This window comes from Heterocephalus glaber, unplaced genomic scaffold, assembly GCF_053883595.1.
Source record: "Heterocephalus glaber isolate CG9 unplaced genomic scaffold, H.glaber_assembly_v1.0 deba00001532, whole genome shotgun sequence".
Classification (NCBI taxonomy): Eukaryota; Metazoa; Chordata; class Mammalia; order Rodentia; family Bathyergidae; genus Heterocephalus; species Heterocephalus glaber.
The window spans coordinates 24,703,465-24,724,832 of NW_028258330.1; the positions used below are offsets into that span (position 1 = coordinate 24,703,465).

At 44.8% G+C, this 21,368-nt stretch overlaps 1 long non-coding RNA gene across 2 annotated transcripts; it reads right to left on the reverse strand.

Moving 5' to 3' along the window:
- Positions 1-10,331: 10,331 nt before the first annotated feature.
- On the reverse strand, positions 10,332-21,338 carry LOC101720986 (uncharacterized). 2 transcript variants are annotated; one of them, XR_002390262.2, is made up of 3 exons: positions 21,231-21,338; positions 18,654-18,922; positions 10,332-18,562 (listed from the first exon to the last, which is right to left on the reverse strand). It is a non-coding gene; the product is annotated as an uncharacterized LOC101720986 (long non-coding RNA). The 2 variants fall into 2 exon arrangements; XR_001182529.3 differs by having other exon boundaries at positions 21,209-21,338.
- Positions 21,339-21,368: the final 30 nt, after the last annotated feature.

Here is a 21,368-nt window from a genome sequence, read left to right on the forward strand (position 1 = left end):
GAGGGAAGGGATACACCTAAGATCCAGGACCATTTTCCTCAATGTTACTCAGCTCCTGGGTGCAAGAGCTGAGGTCCCCTATGTCAACAGGACTTGCTTGTACCAGGAAACTCTTTCCCAGAAAGACAAGATTGTAAACAGATAAATAACCTCACTGTTTGCCTCAGGAAATTCCTCCAAACCAATTCCTTTAGACAAACAGTTTGCTTACCATGGCAGACACCTCCCTTACCAGACAATAGTTTAACTTCAGTGTTTCAAGAGCCCCTTCTCTCAGCTGTTCACCAACTCTAAATTATTCTGTCACAAACTTTACCCAGTCTCAGTTTTCTGCCTTGAAAATCAAAAACAAAAGCAAATCCCCAGCATGGTGGTGCACACCTGTGATCCCAGCACTTGGGAGGCTGAGGCAGAAAGATTACCAAGAGTTCAAGGCCAACCTGGGCTACATAGTGAACTCAAAGCCACCCTGAACTACAAGTGAGACCCTGCCTCCACAACAAAATGAAACAAAAGCCAAAAATTCACTTGATACCACTTGAGTCAAAAACCCTTTACCTTATAAATATTCTTTCCACATCATCTCCTTTTGAGATACTACTAAGACTCTCTGAAGATACTGCTTTTGGCTGCATGTGGTGGGTGTAGCACACCTGGAACTCCAGCACTCTAGGAGGCTGAGGCAGAAGGATCACACAATTGAGCCCAGCCTGAGCAATTTAGTGATTTAAGCAGACTTCGTGTCAAAATAAAAAATAAAAAAGAGTTGGGGATGTGTCCCTGGGTTCAATGCCCAGTACCAAAATAAAACAAAACAAGATACTACTCTTGGAGACCAGCACAGTGGCACATAGCTGTAATCCCAGCTATTAAGGAGGCTGAGGTAAGAGGATAGCAAGCTTGAGGCCAGTTGAGGCAATTTAGCAAGACACTGTCTCTAAATAAAAAGAGGGGTATAGCTCAGTGGTAGAGCACTTGGAGAGCATGTCTGAGGTCCTAGGTTCTATCCCCAGCCAAAAAAAAAAAAAAAAGTAGGACACAATGGCTATTGTAGTTGTAGCTACTCAAGAGGTGGAAGTAAGAGAATATTTCAAGCTCAGAAGTTCAAGCCCAGCCTGGGTAACATAGTGAGACCTTATTTTATTTTACTTTATTTATTTATATATATTTTTTGGTACAGGAGATCGAACTCGGGTCCTTAAGCTTGCATAGCAGGCAGCGACACCACTGAGCTAAATCCCTGGCCCATGAGACCTTATTTTAAAAAGCAAAGAAAGGGGCCGGGGATTTAGCTCAGTGGTTCCGGCACCTGCCTTGCAAGCACAAGGTCCCAAGTTCAATCCCCGGTACCAAAAAAAAAAAAGCAAAGAAAGGACTCTGCTTCTGTCTCTCTTAGACATAAGCTTTCTTTCTCTCAATAAATTTTTCCTACTCTAAAAGAAAAAAAAAAGAAAGGAAAGGAAAAGAGTACAGAAAACAATAAAAAATTGCCTTTTAAATGCTTATTGGCACTGGGCATGGTGGCACATGCCTGAAATCCTAGTATTTAGGAGGCTGAAGCAGGAGGATTTTTGCAAGTTCAAGGCCATCCCCTGCTACATAGTGAGTTCAAGATCAGCTTGGGCTACATAGTGAGACCCTGTCTCAAAATATAAATATGAAGGCCTGGGTATTTAGCCCAGTGGTTTCGCTGCCTGCTGCTCAAGCCCAAGGACACGAGTTCGATCCCCAGTACCAATAAATAAATAAATAAATAAATAAATAAGCTGGATGTGGTAGCACTCAGGAGGCTGAGGTAGAAGGATCGCTATGAGTTCGAGGCCAGTCTCTTAAAACCCCGTCTTTAAAAATAAATAAATAAATAAATAAATAAAAATAAAAACCCTGTCTTAAAAAACAAAATATGAGGCCCGGGGATTTAGCTCAGTGGTTTCGCTGCTTGCTTCTCAAGCGCAAGGACCTGAATTCAATCCCTGGTACCAAAAAAACAAAAACAAAAACAAAATATGAGTTCAATCCCCAGTACCAAAAAAAGAAAAAAAATACTTATGGGCCACAAAGGTTTTTTTTGTTTTTTGTTTTTGGGGTACCAGGGATTGAACTCAGGACCTTGTGCTTGCAAGGCAGGTGTGGCACCACTGAGCTAAATCCCTGGCCCCACAAAGGATTTTTATATTGTTCTGTTTTACATCTAACTGCTAATTACCAAGCCAGGCATGGTTCCATGGGAGGCTGAAACAGGAGGATCACTTAAACTCAGGAGTACAACCCCAGCCTGGGTGAAATAGCAAGATCTTATCTCAAAACAATACATGAAGATAGGGGAATAAAACAAATATGACAAAATTTAAACAACCACGTTCATTATACTAGTCATTCAATTTGTATGATTGCATTATAAAAGAAAAATCATGGTAGCTGCAAAAACAATTTTTTCTTTTTTTCCGTAGGGGGGATATCAGGGATTGAACTCTGGTCCTTGCGCTTTCAAGGCAGGCAGTGGAACCACTGAGCTAAATCCCTGACCCCTTTGGTTTTGGTTTTTTGAGACAAGGTCCCGCTATGTAGTTCAGGCTGGCCTTAAATGCACTAATGTAGCCCAGGCTAGCCTCAAACTCATGGCAATCCTCCTGCCTCAGCCTCCTGAGAGCTGGGATTATAGGCATATGCCACCACACGAGGTTCTATTTTTAAATTTTTGATTTTGAAACAGAGTCTCACTAAGCCACTAAATTGCATAGGCTTGGCTGGAATTTGAATTCCTCCTCCCTCAGCCTCCCAGAGAGCTGAAATTACAGGCATACACCACCATGCCTGGTTTAAGGGGGACTTTCTTTTTTTTTTTTTTTTTGGTACCGGGAATCAAACTCATCTTCTTGTGCTTGCACAGCAGGTGGCAAAACCATTGAGCTAAATCCCTGGCCCAGGACTTTCTTTTTTATCTTTTCTTTTTTTTGTACCGGGGATTGAACTTGAGTCCTTGCACTTGCGGAGCAGGCAGCGGAAACCACTGAGCTAAATCCCCGGCAGGACTTTCTTTTTTAATGCAAGTAACAAACTGCTTTTCTTTTATATGCTTTTCTATATTAAGGAAGGAAGAGAATGAGAGATGAAATACAGGGAGAGAAGGAGGAAGGAAGGAAGGAAAGAAAAGAGGAAGAAAGCCAAAACTAAAGGAAAGAGGAGGGCAGGTCAGATTCGTGTCCATGTTCTCATCATTAGTTCTATGTGGCACTGAGCAAGTTACTTCACCTCTGTATTATTCAGCCCAACACCTACAATATAAAGGAGGAAAAGTTTAATTTGACTCATGATTTCAGGAGATTCAGTCCATGGTTTGCTGGCAGAAACATCATGGTAGAAGGTTGTGGCAGAGCAAAGATGCTTAGTTTATAGTCCTGGGAAGCAGAGAACAGTGCCACCGAGAAGGGGCCAGGGACCAGCTATAGACCCCAAGGTCACATCTCCATGACCACCCAGACATACACAGAAGTATGCTTTACTCAACCCCCCTGGGGGCGGGTCCCAAGGCAATGAAGTTGACCCAGTCAAGCTTAGCCACCATAACCTTACTGAACCCCAGTTTTGCCACCCACAGAAAGGCTAGAGCAACAGCCAGACTTCTAGAAGTACCAGCTATGCCGATGTTTGTCCACGGAAAGAAATTTGGCCAGAAATGTAGGTGGTCAGCCTGCAAAGGCTGGGGAACAGGATCTGGGTGAAGAAAATGGAGGTTCACAACCTCCCCTATGGGCCAGGAACTTTGCTCTTTTTTTTTGGTACCAGGGATTGAACTCAGGACCTTCAGCTTTCAAGGCAGGTGCCAGAACCACTGAGCTAAATCCCTGGCCCTGGAACTTTGCATTCTTTAAATCCCTCCTGTTCTATAGAAAAGGAAATGGAGACTCAGAGGGCCCATGGAGCTATCCAGTCACACATGGCAGCGGTGGGAATCTGACTCCAGAGATGAAAATTTGTTTTGTTTTGAGATAGGGTCTCATTATGTAGTTCAGAATGGCCCTGAACTCACTATGTAGCCCAGCTGGCCTCAAACTCATGGAGTGCTGGGATTACAGGTGGCCACCACCACACCCAGTCTGAAATGAAATTCTTACCTGGCATAATTCACTGCTTTCTGTAGGACCTTATCCCGATCCCCAACAGTTCAGTAGATAATGGCCCTGCTGATCAGAAAGTTTAATTCAATGATAATAATAACTATTATTTGGACAGTTGTGGTGGCACATGTCTGTAATCCTGGGAGACTGAGGCAGGAAGATTGCCACAAATTTAAGACCAGCCTGGGCTAAACTGTGAGCTTGAGGCCAGCTAGAACTACATAGTGAGATCTTGTCTCAAAAAACCAAAAAATTAAAATTAAAAATAATATGAGTCTTTGCCATATGCCAGGTATCATGTCTGATCTGAATCTTCACACACACACTGATTGGGAAACAGTCTCAGTCATGTCAAAAGATCTGCCCAAAGTGCTCTCAGTCACTGTGGCTGCAGAGCCCTGACTTCCTCAGTTTAGTAAGGTGAGTCCACCCTGCCAGGACTCTAAGCCAATGGGTGCACATTCCTTAGCATCCCTGCCTCCAAGGAATGAATGAGCCTCTCAGGCTGTTCTTCTTTTTGTTTTGTTTTATGAGACCAGAGTCTGTGTAGTCCAGGCTGGCCCTGAACTCACTATGTAGTTTAGGCTGGCCTTGAACTTGGGGTCCTCCTACCTCAGCCACTTGAGTGCTAGGCCCACAGGCTTGTCCCACCACGCACAGCTTCCTTCCTGCTTTCCCCCCTCCGTCTTGTCCTCCTTTCCTGACCTGGGCAGAGCTCATGGAGGGACGTCTTGTTTGACTTAGTAGCCAGCAGGCCATGCTGGCAGGTCCCTGTACCTGCAGGGCCATGACTTTCAGCCTGTCTCGCATTTTTTTTTTTTTTTTGGTACTGGGGATCGAACTCAGGTCCTTGCACTTTTGGGGCAGGCTGTGGAACCACTGAGCTAAATCCCCGGCTCTCAGGCTGTCTCTTTGATTGGCCAGTGGTACCATCCCAGGTTGCAGATGTTGTGATCTTCACCTTGGTCTCTAGGGCTCCCAGGCATAGTCAGCCAACCTCAAGCCAGGTGGGCTGCTGCTGAAGCCCCTCAGCATAGCTGGGTCCCAGAAAGCATCGGACCAGACACAACAGGAGACAGCCTCTCCCCACCCTGAATTCCCTCCTCTGCCCCAGTCACCCACTCCTTCCGACTCCAGGTCCTTAAGAGAAGTGAAGTGAACCCTGGCTGGGTCTTAGAAATCAAGCCTCAGGCCACAAACAATTCTTTAAGGCAGGTGAAAGAGCCCTAGGAGGGAATAATTATTATTATAGCAAAGTAATCACAATAGAAGAATAATAACAGCTAACCTTGAGAGCTTAGCATGTGCTCAGCACACATTGGCTCATTTAACATCTTCATTCAGTCAAGATACTGTGAGGGGAGAATTATCTGTTTCTGCTTCAATTCAGTGAAAACCAAGCTCAGAGAGGTTAGGGAATTTGCCCAAGGTCAAGAGCTGCTCAGTAGCAGTGGAGCCTGGAGACTAAAATCCTGGGACCTAACCTTATCCTGTCTCATGCTTCCTAGGAGACTTTAGTAAGAAAGTTAAATCCCTTCAGAGCCCCAAGTTGCCCAGGTGCACAAGGGAGGGAAAACCAGGGAGGACAGAACAGAGGCAAAGATGCTTTGGGGCTGCTCAGTTTGACAGGGACCTTTGATTCAAAGGATGACCCAGGACCCAGGCCTTGAGGCATGCACCTGCAGTCCCAGCTACCTGGGAGGCTGGGGCAGGAGGATCACTTGAGCCCAGGATTTGGAAGCTAGTCTAGACAACATAAGGAGATTCTGTTTCAAAAGAAAAGCAAATAAAAGGCTAATGTGCGTATTCGAACCCCGGTACCAAAAAAGGCTAATGTGGGTAAAGTAGGACATTTTCTGTGATAAGGGTTCAGTTAATTATTTCCATTCCACCATCAACTAATGCTTTTGTAAACTACAATGAAATGAATAATTGCGCCGGGGATTTAGCTCAGTGGTTCTGGTGCCTGCTGAGCAAGTGCAAGGTCCCGAGTTCAATTCCCGGTACCCAAAAAAAAAAAACAAAAAAAGAGAAATGAATAATCATGTGGTTGAATGTCACAGGAATATCAAATTACTATAAAATTTTAACTCTCAAGGTCTTAATTATTTTGTGCTTATGAACAGTTTGAGGACTAACATTGTCTACTAAACTGAGTAGCCGTGATTGTGAGCACTTGGTTTCATGGCTGGCACAGCAGAGGCAGGGGTAACTATTAATTTGTTTGTTTGTTTGTTTTGTTTTGAGACAGGGTTTCACATGTAGCTCAGGTTGGCCTTGAATTTATGTCAATCCTCCTGCCTCAGCCTCCTGAGTGCTGGCATTATAGGTGTGTGCCACCATGCCCGGTTTAGGATACCAGTTATAACTAATGTTTAAAGGGGCAGAGTTAGGGCCAAACCCAGACACTTTCACTCCAGAGTCCTCTGACTCAATGCAGAGGACAGAGGTATACATTGCCATAAACCTGGTTGGAAGACCTGGAATTGGAGGCCCAGCTCGACCCAGGTGAGCAACTAGGAAAGATATGTTTTCATTTCACTTCACTGTCCTACAAATGAACTTTTTTGCAATAGGGTCCTTCTGCAGTGGTTGTTGTGCCTATTAAATGGCTGGGTGAGGGGCAGGTTTCCCCTCAGCCTGTCTGGCACAGGACCCTCCTGTCTGTGACTTCTTCCCTCCCACCTTCCGGGCATTCTTTTTCAAACCTTGTAGGGAAGTTTCCTTATTGATTAGGATTTCAAGGCCTCAGAGTTCTATTAGTTAGATTTAATTTCACAACCAGTGAATCGCATTGATCAGAATTTTATGGCACCAGAGAAATATTGATTAGCATTCCATGGCCACAGAATTCTATTACTCAGAATTTCACGACTTGAGAATCCTATTGATCTGAATTTCACGGCATCTTAGTGTTCCAGCAAGGCAGGCCTCCCTAAGTGGATCTCTGATTTTTGCTCAAACTGTCATCTTCCCAAGGAGGACTTTCCTGACCTCCTTATTTCATGTTATCTGTCTACCACTTGCTTTATATTTTTCCATGGTGCTTATCATCACTTAACAGTGTAAAAAATATAACAAATGCATTGCTTTCTTTCTCTCTTTTGTTGGCACTGGGAATTGAACCCAGGGCCTTTGCACTGAGCTACATCCCCAGGCCCTTATTTTGAGATAGGGTCTTGCTAAATTGCTAAATTACCCAGGCTGGGCTCTAATTTGCACTCCTGCTGCAGCCTTCCACAATGGTGTTGGGATTATGACCACATCCAGCTCCCCTCCCTTCACTCTCTCTATTTCTCTCTGTTTTCTTTTGGGTTTTGGTCTGTTGAGACAGGATCTCACCATGTAGTTTAAGATGGCCTTGAACTCACTATGTAGCCCAGGCTAGCCTCAAACTTGCTGCAATCCTCCTGACTCAGCCTCCTGAGTGCTGGGATTACAGGCATCTGCCACCGCACCAGGTTGTTTTGTTTTCTTAATTTTGTTTGTTTGTTTGTTTGTTTTTGGGGGGGGGTACTGGGGATCGAAATTTTTTTTTTTTTTTTTGGTACCAGGGATCGAACTCGGGACCTGTGGTTGTGAGGCAGGTGGTGGAACCACTGAGCTAAATCCCTGGCCCATCTGCTCTTTCTTAATTTTTTTTCCCCAGGTTATTTTGTTTTGAGATGATGTCTCACTACGTTGTCCAGGCTGGCCTTCAACTCCTAGACTCAAGCAAGTCTCTAGTCTCAGCCTCCTACACAGCTGAGACTACAGGAGCATGACAGCCAGCTCGACTCAAAAATCCAATACTATACGTATTGACTCCTTTACTAGAAAGTAAGAAGCTCCTCTCCGTTGGCAGGAATCTTCACCTGTCCTGGTCGTTGCTATATCCCTGGGGCCTAGAACAGTCCCTGGCATATAGTAGGAGCTCAGTATTTATTGGAAGAATGTTTATAAATGAAGAACTATGGAAAGAAGAAAGGGTTAAAATCATGTAATTTTAAAAATAGTGATGGTAGCTTACCTACCTACTGTCATTTTGTTTTGTGTTTTTTCCAGTACCGGGGATCTAACTAGGACCTTGCACTTGACAGGCAGGCATGGCACCTCTGAGCTACATCCCCAGCCTCTAACCCACCTGCTTTCTCTGGTGTACTCTGTCCCCAAGAGTGTCCTTTGAGACAAGAGTGAGGTTGAATGTCACAGGAATATGAAAGGAATTGGGGATGGAAAAGGAATTAAAATGAGGGACAGGGGCTGGGGATTTAGCTCAGTGGTTTTGCCGCCTGCTGCGCAAGCTCAAGGACCCGAGTTCAATCCCCAGTACCAAAAAAATAAAAATAAAATAAAAAATAAAATGAGGGGCAGGAGGAATGAGACTGGAGAGATGTCCTAGGACCTGAAACCTTCTCAGTTTTCTAGATCACCAGCATTACCATCACCTCCTCCAGGAAGCTCTCTCTAATGGCCAGATTGATTCGGCTCTCCTGTGAAATGCTCTTCAGGCTTCTGCACCCTCTTTCTAAGACTGTACTATTCATGTTTAGAGATGTACTGAGTGATTCTGTGAGTCATAGCTGAGACAAGGACCACATCTACTTTGTACCTCATGCTTACGCCAGTGCCTGGTGCACAGTGTGTGCAAATACTGTTTCATCACACTCCTGCTGGCAGGACAGAAAAAGGCCTGCTGGAGCCAAGTGTGCCAAGGATGGGAGCAGGGATGGCAGAAGAGGGAGGACCTTCAGGGGACCCGGGGTTGGGTTCCCAGGCCTTCTCTGGAGCCAGCTTCTGGGTAAGGGGCCAAGCTGAACAGAGGTGGGTAAACTTTTTTTCTGCAGAGGACTACTCAAAAACCTAGGCTGTGCCAGCCTTGTGGACTGTGGTCCCTCTGTCTGCTGTCAGACCAATCACACATGCACAATATGAGCCATAGACAGTATGCAAACCATAAGTGCAGCTTCATTGCAATAAAATCCTCCTAATTATGCTGAAGTTTGAGTTTCACTTAACAGGCTGAAGGGAAGGTCTCCCAGTCCTGTAAAGCCTTAAGGAGTGGGAGCCTCTGGTGCAGAAAGGACACTTGTCCCACCACCACCACTTCTGATGCTGGGGAAGTAACTCAACCACTAGGCCGAAGGCTTCTCTTTTGGAGAGGGCTGTAATAAAAGTCTGAGGCTCCCAAGGTGGTCACGAGGATTAACGGAAATAACGCCTTCAGCTCCAGCCAGGAGGGCTCAGCGTGAGCCACTGGATTGCTATTGTTGATAATTATTATCACTATTGCCAGGGGGACCTTGGGAGGAGCAAAAGGAAGGACATATGCAAATCTTCCAGCGCAACGTCTGGCACCCAGGAGACCTTCATAAAAGCTCCTAACCTCCCCTGTTCTCCAACCTTGTCCCCTACTTACAACACCCCCACCCCAGGCCATTCCAGACAGACCTTCCCAGCATCCTCCACTCCCCCCTCCCCCGCGCGCTCTTCAGCGCCCCTTGAGCTTCGTCTGAGACCAGAGAAGATACCCACGGCAGCTGGCCAGGGTGCGGGAAGAGGGCCCCTCTTCCCGACGCTGTGGGAGGAGGGTCCCGGCCAGACCCCTGCCCATTGTCTGGGCCCGCCAGCCAGCTGATGTCCTGGGTCGCCAACACCAGCTGGCCGTACCCACCCCCGCTCCACACCCCCTCCTCCCAGGTCTCTTCCTGTCACTCAGCCTCCGCCCCCACCTGCCCGCAGCCCAGAGAGACTCAGGGTGTGTCCAGAGGGTCTGAGCTTTTGTCCCCCAAATCACAGGCTGATTTGCATTTTTTACCAATTTGCACACCCCATTCATTTGTAGAGAGCTAGACTGATGCAAAGCCTCCAGGTCCTCTAGATTTAATTATTAAAGGGAGGCATTAACTTGCAATTTGGAATGTTCTCCTTCAGCACTTATCCAGGGACTTTGACAACATGATTTCGCCAGTCTGGTCCTCAGTTTCCTCTGTCAAATGGAGCAAGCACTTTCCCTATAGAGGGCTTATGAGCAGTAAATGATGTGTGCAATGTACCTGCCACCAAGTGTGTTTCACAAATGATAGCTGCTATTACTTAACCTAGTATCATTATCATCCAAACATCTTTCAGAGCCAAATGTTAAAACCTGTGTTGTCCAACCCCGGAGCACTAGCACAGCTATTTAAATTTAAATTAATTGAAATTATATAAAATTGGTACTTTAGCCTTCAGTCACAGCAGCCACATTTTAAGTGCTCAGTAGCCATTTGTAGGGACAGGAGTGCAGCTCAGAGGGAGAACACTTGCCTAGCAGTTCCAAGCCCTGGAGTTCTATCCTGGAGGGGTGGCGCACATGTACAAAAGCTCAGCTGTATGGTGCTTATTCAAACCCTCTAGAGCAGTGATGGTGAACCTTTTAGAGATGAGTGTCCAAACTGCAACCCAAAACCCATTTATTTCTTACAAAGTGCCGACACTACAATTAAAACCGAACACTGAAGTTTTAGTTTAGAAAAAATAACTGATACTTTAATGTTTTTGTCTTAAAAGAAAAACAACGTGCATGCCCAGCCAGCTGTTTGTTACCATGGAAAGCTCTAAAAGGTTCTCGAAATCAATGGGGTAGTTTCTCTGCCTTTCCAGAAAAGGGCTTTCCCTTCGGCAGTCTTTCTCCCTGCCCCCATCAAGATAATGACCTTGGTGAGTGGGTGTTCTTTTGTTCTCTGTGGGCCTGCACCTGGGTAGGAGGGTGGAGAACAGGTGTGCAGCTGTGCCTTGGGGCAGAGAGGGGGTGGGTTCCATTGTCCCTGGTGTAAAGCAAACAACTGCACCCAACTCAGTCCCAGGCCCAGCAAGAGCCTCTAGGGCCTGGAGGAAGGGAAGGCACTGTGAGCTTCGGGCCTGTCCCCACCGCCTCCCATAGGCAGTTTAAGGTCACAGGACAAGACTAGGCCTGGGATGAACGGTTTGCTGCACAGCTGACACCTGGGGAAGGTGCGCCAGATGGGAGGCTCAGAGGGGAAGGCAGGGGAGGGCTGACAACGTTCCAGCTGCCACAGCTCTGCTGTAGCAGATGCTGCGGAAATCACGAGTGGGTCACATTCAGCTATTTCAAACCATACACATCCTACATCCGCCGTGGCCCACCTTATCCCTGGGGAGAAGCAGGAGTTTAGCAACCACAGCAATAAAATCTTCATCTCCACGTGACCGTATATTGGTATTCCAAAGTTCACATCCCCACACCTGAGCACTTGCTTTTGTCCCCGAGATGTGTTTGCTCATCCCACAGCTGTCTTCCTGTGGGGAAGGCTCTTCCAGCTGCTCAGGCTCCAAACCTTGAAGTAACCTTTGACCTTTCTTGTTCTCATACCCCACAAACAAGACTGGAAGAGACCCCGTTGGCCTCACCTTCCAAGTATATCTGGAATCCGGTCTGTCTCACCATCTCCACTGCCCCACCCTCCTTCCAGCCACTTGTGGTCTCCTCCCAGGAAGGCCCTAGCAGCATTCTAGCTCTGCCTCCAGGACACATTCTCCCGAGGGCAGGATGCAGATCATGAATTTCTGTTGCTTGGAATTGTCTGGGGGCTACAAATTTGACTTAGAACAAAGTAAAAAAGAACAAGTCAAATTCCTTACAGCTCAAATAGGCCCTATATTACCTAACCCCAGTCCCCTTCCTCTATCTCCAGCCAAACACTGATGTCTTTTCTGTGCCCAGGCCTGCCTCAAGGCCTTTGCCCTGGCTACCCTCTGCCAGTAGTTATTGCTTCCCTCACTTGACCTCTGGCAGCTCTGTTACCTCTTCAGTTTTCAGAAATATAATTACTACTACCTTAGAAAAGATCTTCTTTGGTACCTTGTATAAAATGGCACTGGCACTGCCCATTTGTTTTTCCCTCAGGATATCTGTCAGAGTAGTGATTTATTACTTTTTGTTTTTTGGGGGTGTTCCGGGGATCAAACTTGGGACCTTGCACTTACAAGGCAGGCACCAGAACCACTGAGCTAAATCCCCAGCTATTACTTAGTCACTGTAGTTCATTGACTTCAGAAGAATGCTGGCTCCTGAGCCAGACACACTGGTGCACACCTGTAATCCAGCATGTGGGAGGCAGGGGTTCGGGTCCTACCCAGGTAACTTAGTGACAGCCAGACCCTGTCTCAAAAAAAAAAAAAGCTCCATGGGGCAGGAATTTTTATCTGTTTATCACTCTTGTATCCCCAGTGCTCAGGACAGTGCCTGGCACATAGTAGGTGCTCAATGAAGAAAGGAAAGAAGGAAACAAGCTATGTGTTAGGAACAATGCTCAAGCACCTACTATCTATTAAAAATGGGTATTATGGCCGGGGATTTAGCTCAGTGGTTTCAGTGCCTGCCTTGCAAGCACAAGGTTCTGAGTTCGATCCCCCGTACCAAAAACAAAACAAAATTTAAAAATGGATATTATTATTATTATGAAAAAAAAAGGCTCAGAGACTATGACTTGCCCCAAATTAGTAACAGATTTCCACTGAAATTGTGTCTGTCCACTACTCCCTTGCAGTTAGAATTAATAGCCAGGGAGCTGTAAGAAACCAAATTCTGAATACCCTATGGGATTCTGTTGCACAATCATGAGGTTTGAGATCTTCTGTTCTAAGGGCAGGCAGCTCTGAATAGATGCATCTGTTTTTACACACCCTCAGAGGGGGCTCCATCTCTTGGGATTGCTCTTCTCTTTTAGGACATCTTAAGGCCATTTGGTGTGTTTGGGGGTGGGGGTGGGAGCCCTCAGGTGGACATGAAACCCTTACATCCTGTACTTTGCCTCAGCTCTTAATATCCTCAGGCTGTTATCCAAGCCAGCAGCTGGCACTCAGCTGTCCAGGTCTCTCTCTTTTCATTCAGCCCCAATAATAAGGGAGAGAATGAAAAGCTCTGCAGGTGGGGAAGGTAGAGAAGAGGTGAGAAGGGAGAGATCTGAGAGATAGGTATGAGTCATGTAGGACTTTGTAGATCATGGTGGGAGTTTGAATTTTAAGGATACTGAAGAGTCTCAGGGGTGTTTGTTTAAGTTTTAGGGGATGGGTTGCTGAGACAGGGTCTCATCTATGTAGCCCAGGCTGGCCTTCAACTTGAAGTGATCCTCTTGCCTCAGCTTCCGGAGTGCTGGGATTACAGACATGCACCACCATGCTAGACAAAATTTTTATTGAGGAAAAACGTGAAGAGGATAAATCACTGTGGTGGAGTTTCTCAAGATGAACAACACATCCATGTGACAAGCACCCAGGTCAAACTTCAGAATGGCTCTAATCCTGGAAGCCAGTCACATCGCTGACTCCTGTCCCAAGGCTTCCCTGGTTTTATCTCTTTCTGTGGTACCTGGGATTGAATCCAGGGTTTTTGCACTGAACTACATCCCCAGACCTTTTCAAATATATATATATTTTTTTGAGACAGGGATTCACTATGTAGTTCAGCCCAGCCTTCAACTCACTATATAGCCCAGGCTATCCTCAAATTTAAGGCAATCTTCCTGCCTCAGCCTCCTGAGCGCTGGGATTATGGGCATTCACTACCACGCCTACCATGAGATTTTTAAAAAGAAAGAAAGAAGAAATGAAAGAAAAAAGAAAGAATGAAGAACCTGAAGCAGAATAGCATAAATCCAGAAATCTGACCAGGCCAGGCATCATAGATTAAAAAAAATTTTTTTTAATTAAAAAAATAAAAAAGCAGGATGCAATGGCCAGGAGGCTGAGGCAGAAGGATCACAAATTCAAGGCTAGCCTGGGCAACTTAGCAAGATCATCTCAAAATAAAAAATGAAAATAGGGCCGGGGATTTAGCTCAGTGGTTTCGAGTCCTGCTGCACAAGCACAAGGACCAGAGTTCAATCCCTGGTACAAAAAAAAAAAAAGAAAAAAAAAAGAAAGAAAATGGTTGGGGTTGTAACTCAGCGGTAGAGGGCTTGCCTAGCATGCAGGATCCCCTGGATTGATCCCCCACCCTAGGACAGGGGTTAGTGGGGAAGGAAGACGCAAAATTGTATTTTTTTTTTTTTTGGTACCAGGGATGGAACTTGGGTCCTTGCGCTTGCGAGGCAGGCAGCGGAACCACTGAGCTAAATCCCCAGCCCTAAATTGTATTTACTATATGATCTTCATTATGTAAATTTGTTGATGTATAGAAAAAAAGTTGTAAGAATATACAGTAAGATGGTGACAATAATTTATATCTCATGGTAAGAAATAAGTGTTTTTTTCTTTTTTTTTTGGTACCAGGGATCGAACTCAGGTCCTTACACTTGTGAGGCAGGCCCTCTTTTTCTTTTTTGATGGTAGCAAAGTTTATTTGAAAAAATAAGTGAAGAGTGAGGGAGAAACTGGCTTGCAGAGCCAGCTTGGGGCTGGTCAGAATAAAAGAGGAAAAGGCAGGATGAAGGTACACCGCGCAGTATGCAGGGTAGCCAGTCATGAGGAAGCCACAATACCTTTATTTTCTTCATTGTCTTCTCAAGTAGTGTACAAATTTCTCACAGTAAGCATGCTCACCCTCCTTTCATAATCATAAAAAAACGAGTTCTGATAATATAACTCATGGCCAAGAGACTCAACTTGTTCATCTCTTCCTCTGGAAGCTCTTGGGCTTTTCAGCCAACTTTGGCAAAAAGGCTTTGCCTGTTGGAAAAGTCGCAGCCAGGGCACATATTTCTCTGGCACAGAGTTTGGCTTCCTAAAGTGCCATAGATCTTTCTGCCTTCTGTTTACCCATCAAGAGCCATACACCTTAAGCTGCTTCCCCGCACTAGCTGTCATCTGGCCTGGCCTGGTGTTTATCCTTCATTAGCAGAAAGGGCACAGCCAAGGCAGATGGCAGGCAGCATGCACCTCTCCGTGCCACCCATCTTTATGCTCTTCTCACCAGATAAAGAAAAGCACTCCCTTGGTTGAGACAAGAAACAGCCAGGGCTCCAAGCAACTTTCTTAGGTCTATGTAAGCCCACAACTTTTATTTTTATTATTATTATATTTTTGGTGGTGGTGCGAGGCTGACCCAGGGCCTGCCTCATGCATTCTAGGCAAGAGCTCTGCCACTGGGAACATCCCCAAGCTGTGAACCTACAATTCTTTTAGTAAGTTGTGGGAAAAAAATGGCAGAGGATGGAGGTATAGCTCCATGTGGAGTGCTGCCTAGCATGTGGAAAGCTTTGGTTGGATCGCCAGAACTTTGTAAAAAACAAAAAGTCAAAATTAAGTTTGATCTCAATTTTGGACTCAAGGCAGATTTTGTAGTATGTCTTAACCTCTCTTTTCCTTGAGTGGAAAATGAAGGTGTGACAAAACTGAACACCAATTAATTTCTTTTTCCTGCAGTGTTGGGGACTGAACCTGAGGCCTGGCACATGCTAGACAAGCCCAATACCACTGAACTACATCCCTCAAACTCAGATAATAAGGTATCCAGGTTGTCCCTGACCAAGTGTGTGTGGTGCTAGATATACAAACCAAGGGTACTCTATCACTAAGCTGTATCTCCAGCCCTCTTTTATTTTTTATTTTGAGACAGGATCTTGCTAAATTGCCCTGGCTGGGCTCCAACTTGTGATATTCCTGCCTCAGCCTCCCCAGTGCTTAGATTAGAGGAATGCACTATCTGGTCCACTACCTGACTCTTTTTTTTTGGTACTGGAGATCGAACTCAGGTCCTTGTGCTTGCACAGCAGGTGGCGAAACCACTAACCTAAATCCCCAGCCCTGATTCTTTTTTTTTTTTTTCTGACTCTTAAATGTTAGTGTCCCTGACCCCAGATCTTAAGTAACCAAAGAATACTAGCTGATGCTTTGGGGTTGTGACCTGTCCCCAGATGTTCTATCCCCACCTCCAAACACACACTCACCTGTGAACTAAGCAAGAACAACACATACATAGAAAAGATGATGACTTCTGGAGACTTATGAGTTTGAAGCCAGCCTGAGCTACATAGTGAGTTCAAAACTAGCCTAAAAGTACATAGTGAGACCCTGTCTCAAAAAACCAACCAAATAGGGCCGGGGATTTAGCTCAGCGGTTTCGCCGCCTGCTGCGCAAGCACAAGGACCCGAGTTCAATCCCCGGTACCAAAAAAACCCCAACAAAACAAAAAACCAACCAAATGGGCTGAGGATTTAGCTCAGTGGTTCTGCTGCCTGCCTCGAAAGTGCAAGGTCCTGAGTTTGATCCACGGTACCAAAAACAAAAAGCCACCAAAAAAACCCCAAAATAACCAACCAACCAAACAAACAAACAAAAAAACAGTAGAACATGGTATATTCACAGAGTGATTAAAAAAATATGGTGAATGCTGCTGCTCAGTGCCATCCAATGGAAACATAGGGATCTTTAGTATGAGAAGTGACACATCACAATGTGTGACAAGTGTCAATTTGTTGGGTGTCATCAGTTGATTGTGAGTTATAATTGAGAGAAGGTATGATTTAAACTGTGTCATAAATCATGGATCACAATAATGTGAAATTTTGTCAATTTCAATGGAGTTGTGCAATTGTGCCGCTTCAATTCCAGCTTTTTAAAAAATGTTATCATGGACTGGGGATTTAGCTCAGTGGTTCTGCTGCCTGCCTTGCAAGCACAAGGTCCCGAGTTGGATCCCCAGTACAAAAAAAAAATGTTATCATGGAGCTGCATGTGGTGGCATACGCCTGTAATTCCAGCACTCTGGAGGCTGAGGCAGGATTGACAAGAATTTGAGGGCAGCCTAGGTTACATAGTGAGTTCAAGGCCAGGCTGAAACAATAACAAGAAAAATATCATCACGGGAGATGAAACTTGGTTCTATGTTTATGATTCTGAGACCAAGGTTCAGAGTTCTCAATGGAAATCACCCAGTTTTCCTGAGTGGGGAAAAAAGCCCCACATCAATCAAGATCCTGAGAAAGGAGACCACCCCTCCATATGAAATTGGGCAACTACGGTTAACTGTGTTATTAGGCAACTATGGGTTAACTAGGTAACTATGCTCTTTGTAGAATGTACCTGAGTAGCCGACAACTTCTGTAACCTGTCACCAAAGGAGCATAACCGACTCAGAAAGTCCTGCCAGAACTCTTTGCTCTCCCCCTTGCCACAGCTCTGCTTTGTATAAATCCTGCTTGCTATATTCCCAGGGAAGCTCCAATAGAATTAAGCCTCATATATGTAAAAAGAAGTATATAAGGAAGTGCAGGGGCCAGAGATTTAGCTCAGTGGGCACCGTGCCTGCCTCGAAAGCGCAAGGTTCTGAGTTCCACCCCCAGTACCAAGAGAGAAAAAAAAGGAAGTGCAAACAAACTTCTATTCAGGGCTCTTAAGACTGACAGGGGTCACTTGCTGAGCCACTAGCATCATTAAAAGCTGCTTTTGGTCCTACTTTCAAGTTAAAACAGTTATCTGTGCTGGGGTCCTCACTGTTTCCTGCTTCAATATCACTGGATTGTATTTTTTTTACTTTAATGGACTACTGAGAGCTGAGTTTGTACCAGGAACACTATGGTGAACTCTGAATATTATAGGTGCATATCAGAGCATTTAAGAAATGATGTGCACAGAAAACGGGCTGAGGAATGATAAATGCTCTCATGCTCCATCATGACAATGCTTCATGTCATATATCACTCTGGTATGGCAATTTCTGTCAAATAAAAACACTATGGCTGGGCATGATGGTGCACACCTGTAATCCTAGGATTTGGGAGGCTGAGGCAGGAGGATCACTGCAAGTTCAAGGCCAGCCTGGGGTACATAGTGAGTTCAAGATCAGCCTAAACTAATAGCGAAACCCTGTCACAAATAAACAAACATTATGGTGTGTCCTCACCTAACTTTATTATTATTTATTTATTTATTTATTTATTTGGTACCAGGGGCTGAACTCAGGACCTTGTGTTTGGGAGGCAGGCAGCGGAAACATTGAGCTAAATTCCCAGACCTCTTTTTGATTTTTGAGACAGTTTAGTATGTAGTTCACGCTGGCCTTGAACTTTCACTATGTAGCCCAGGCTGACCTTGAACTTACTATATATGTCCCCTCAATTCAAACACACTTAACCTAGGCCAGGGATTTTGCTCAGTGGCACCGTGCCTGCCTGGTAAGCACAAGGTCCTGAGTTCGATTCCTGGTACAGGGGATAAAACAAACACACTTAACCCATTAATCTTTTGACTTTCTGAAGCAATTCTGGAAATTCTTTTTCTCATCTTTCCTTGCATGATCATGGCTGCGGCATGTCTGGAATTGATTCAATTCACTAAACTGCTCACTCATTTCACAGTCATTCTGACTTTAGGGAAGAGCCAGAAGTCACACAGTGCCAGATCCAGTCAGTAAGATAGATGAGAAGCTGGAGGTACATGCCTGTAATCTCAGCACTCCAGAAGCTGAGGCAGGATGATTGCTGTGCATCAGAGGGCAGGTTGGGCTATTTGTCTCAAAACACTAAAAGAAAATAAAATGAAATAAAATCTAAATGCAACAGTATGTACCATATGTGTCCATTTACATGTGATTCTAGAAAATGTAAACTCACACATATCGATCCAAAGCAGATCAGTAGTTCTTTGGGTTCAGGTGCAGATAGAAGGGTGGTGGATTGCAGAGGAGAAGAAAGAATTTTATAGGGGTGATAGAAATGTTCTGGATCTTGACAACACTGGTGATTTTACAGGTACATAGAGGTTTTAAAATTCAGCAAATTGCTGGGTGTGGGTGGTGTGTAATCCTGGCACTCTGGGAAACTGAGGCAGGAGGATCTCAAATTTAAGCCCACCTTGGCCAAGTTAGTGACTCAGCAGGATCCTGTTAAAAAAAATAAATAAATAAATAAATAAAAAAGGACTGGATATGTGGCCCAGTGGAAAGCCCTGGGTTCTTGTCTTTTTTTTTTTTTTTTTTTTTTTGGTACCAGGGATCGAACTCTGGACCTTGCACTTGAGAGGCAGGGGCCGGAACTACTGAGCTAAATCCCCAGCCCTGAAAAGCCCTGGGTTAAATCCCAGGAACTGAAAGGAAAACAATACAAAAAGAAACAAAAAAAATTCATCAAGTTGTATACTTAAATTGGTGTAGTTCATTGTACATAAAATACAATTCAATAAATTTTTAGGTTTTAAAATTTTTTCTTTACATATTAAAAATTTTCCATTCCAACAATTAAAATCTTCTTTTGTTTTGAGACAAGGTCTCAGTATGTCGTTCAGGCTGGCCTGGAACTCACGGTGTAGCCAAGGCTAGCCTAACTTGGGTTGATCTACCTGCCTTAGCCTCCTGAGTTTGGGGATCACAGGTATGTACCACCATACCCAGCAAATTAAAATCTTATTTTGTTTGTACTAGGGGTCGAACTCAGGACCTTAAACTTGCCAGGTAGGAGCAGTGCCACTGATCTACATTCCCAGCCCTAAAATCATTTTAAACAGCAATAAAAGGAGACTCTGATTTGAAGCTCCAGGATGCTTTGGATCATCTTGGATTATACCATAGACTCAACCTTCATCCCACCCAGCTTCTTCTCACACTAGTCTGAATTCTTCTTCTTTTTTTTTTTTTTGGTACCGGGTACCGAACTTGGGACCTTGTGCTTTCCAGGCAGGCTCCAGAACTGCTGAACTAGATCCCTGGCCCTAAAGCCTGAATTCTTTTCCTTTCCTGACAGACAGGTAGGTGGGAGAGGCAGTCACAATCTTTGTCTTCAGTAGTTCTTCATTCTTTGATAGGAAAAGGACAGCACAGTCATTTACACTTAATCTTACTTCTTTTTTTTGTTTTTGTTTTTTTGGTACCGTGGGATCAAACTTGGGTCCTTGCGCTTGCAAGGCAGGCAGCATAACCACTGAGCTAAATCCCTGACCCAATCCCACCTCTTTGCATCTTGCAAAGCTGAACAGCTAAAACAAGTACAATTAAGAAAACAGCGTTTGTGAAACACAGGGCATATATTGGTGGGACCCACATCATTACATTTCAGTTTCTTGGGCCAGGAATTTAGCTCAGTGGTTCTGCCACCTGCCTCGAAAGCGAAAGGTCCTGAGTTTGATCCCTGGTAAAAAAAAAAATTCAGTTTCTTGCCTCTGTTAAATCCTTTTCTTTCTTTTCTTTTTTCTTTCTCTCTCTCTCCCCCTTCCTTCCTTCCTTCTTTCTTTCCTTCCTTCCTTCTTTCTTTCTTTTTTTTTTTTTGTGTGGTACAGGGGATCAAACTCAAGACCTCGTGCTTACAAAGCAGGCGCGGGGCCACTGAGCTAAATTCCTGGCCTTCAATCATTTCTTTTGAAGGTGATGAATTTTTCCCTTGCATTTCTGTCTTCAATTCTTTTTGTTTTTTTGGTGCCGGGGATCAAACTCGGGACCTTTCGCTCTCGAGGTAGGAGGAACCACTGAGCTTTCGAGGCGGCGGAACCATGGAGCTAAATCCCCGGCCCCTCTGTCTTCAATTCTAATTCAGTGAATTTCTTTATCTCACTCCTATGGGGTTGGGGTTTGTCAGATGTGGTTGCAGACAAGCACAGTGAGGTACACAAGCCATCTGGGAAAATTAAGTTACTTTTTTAAAAAAAATTGTGATACTGGGGATTGAACCAGGGCCTTGCACATGCTCATGATTACACGGTGTATATAAAAACATCACCTAGAGCCGGGGATTTAGCTCAGTGGTTTCACCGCCTGCTGCGCAAGCGCAAGGACTCAAGTTCGATCCCCGGTACAAAAAAATAAATAAAATAAATAAATAAATAAAAACATCACCTAAACCGGATAACTATCTCAATGATAGCTGCTGCGCACCTGTAGACTCAAGTACTCTAGAGGCTGAGGCAGGAGGATCACTTAGGCCCATTAGGACCAGCCTGGGAAACATAGCGAGACACTATCTCAAAAACAAAGAAAACAAAATAATGATAGCTAACAGTTACTAATATTATAATGCTATTTTAAATATTTACAAAACTGGGCCGGGGATTTAGCTCAGTGGTTTTGCTGCCTGCTGCGTAAGCGCAAGGACCCGAGTTCGATCCCCGGTACCCCCCCCAAAAATTAAATATTTAAAAAACTTTTGGCCAAAGAGAAAAAGCAACTTCCCCATAGACTCACGTAAAGGCAATCAATCCTGTACCTGGGAAACTCAGGTGAGGCAGTCTTTTTTCCCTCTAAGACCCGCCCCCAAGCTCCGCCCCTGCCCCCACGCCAGTCCGGGCCTAGTCCGGAAGTCCAAGTCTAGAAGACCAGCGGTGCTCTTGACGGGAGCGCTGAC